Here is a 1,812-nt window from a genome sequence, read left to right as displayed (position 1 = left end):
TTGAGTGTATTTTGATTGTTGTATGTGTATTTTTTTGAAAGTTTTTTTACTGTGTGTGAATGTGTGTTGAACGGATATTTCACCGGACAAGATGATCGGAGTTCAATCCGATCAACCTTAATCCGGTTGATGATTGTCCGATTTATTTGTTTTTGACTTAGTAATTTTGTGTGTGAATGCTTTGTTGTCCGAACTTCTAATCTGATCACAACTTTGTTTTTCTTTCAAGTGTTGGTATGTTTGTATGTTGTCCGGACTTCTAATCCGGTCAATCTGTTTTTCTATTTTTTTTTCTAAATGTTGGTTTTTTTTTTAGTTTTTGAGTTTGATTTTTTTTCTTTCTTTTCTTGTCCAATTTTTTTTAGTTGTTTTATTTTTTTAGAGTTTAATTTTTTTGTTATGTGGGTTATATTTTGATTAAATAAATGGTTTCTAATGTTTTTTAGAATTTTTACAGGTTAATGGCGGATCAACGACATCAATCTGACGAGGAATCTCATGTTCCTCCGTCAGATCAGATAACATTCCTATACACCCACCCAACCAGCCTATTCCATCAGAAACCATTTTCCCACAAATAAAATACCTTGATATAAAACCAAATAACCACGTCTTCTCTTTTGCTATGCCAGCTGAATACCCGATCATTATAGAAATCCTGAAAGGCCATCCAACTTCTTATTCTTTATCTGCAAATACACTAGTTCCAATGGTGTATTTACAACAATTTTGGAGCACTATGACTTTAGAAAAAGACGGGGATGCTATCTACTTTCAAGGCGAAGTTGGCGAATTTGTCAGTCGTCTGACATTGAAGCGTCTTAGAAGAATACTTCATCTGTCCGGACCAGGATCTACTGGTTTTAAAGATTTTATATCAGACGAACAATTGTGTCTAGATATCAAGCGCCTAGGATACTCGGCAGTTCTGAACAACCCAATTCAGTTCAAACGACGTTTCCTGCCTTCAATCTGGCACTTACTGTTCTCTATCTTGAATAGATGCCTGACGTAAAAAACATCGGGCATAGATACATGCAGTAGCTCATTTCTGAAATTCTTTCATGGTGTAGTCTTTTCAAGAAATTATGACTTCGCCTTAGTCATATGGAATGAGTTGGTAGAGCTAGTCAATGCGAAGAGATTCCCATCAAAAGCTCAGAAATTTGTGCCATTCTAGAGATTTCTACAATTATTCATTAAAGCCATGATGAATTCTAATGAGGATATTCCGGCCAGATCCAGTTCTGAGAAAGGGCCAACATTCACCATGACCAGAATCAGACAGCATACTGAAGTGGAAGACCTGGATTCAATAATGCCAGTACCACAAGAATTGATTGCCCTAGCTGATCAGACTGCTCAGTGCGTAATAGACTATAGGAGAGTGATAGATCCAATAGTTCAACCAGAACCGGTTGAACTTGCCCAAGGATCACACCATGCCTCAGATGTGAGAGAGCGGTTAGAATTATAAGAGAGTGTTCAGGAACAGGGGTTACCTGAACAGGGAACTGAGCTGAGAGAAAAAGAATCTGAGAGGGGTGAACAGGCGGGGGGAGCGTCTGATCAACAAAGCACTCCAATTGTCAGTACTTCCTCAACGTTCGGAAGCTACTGAATCTGATTATGGGGCAGATTCTGATAATAGTCAAGATGATAATGATGATAATAATGGAGCCGATGATCGTGATCAATCCATTCCTGTTCAAAATATTGCAGTTGGCATAATTGTTGATGACATTGACGATATTTTTCCTGAGTATTCTGCTCAGCAACCTTGTCCAAGCTTGCATTCATTATCTTTCAACG

Source organism: Cynara cardunculus (genome assembly GCF_001531365.2).
Source record: "Cynara cardunculus var. scolymus isolate 2C chromosome LG 17, CcrdV1, whole genome shotgun sequence".
In the NCBI taxonomy this organism is placed as follows: domain Eukaryota; kingdom Viridiplantae; phylum Streptophyta; class Magnoliopsida; order Asterales; family Asteraceae; genus Cynara; species Cynara cardunculus.
The sequence above is the reverse complement of the archived record's forward strand: the minus strand, read 5'-3'. Positions refer to the sequence as shown.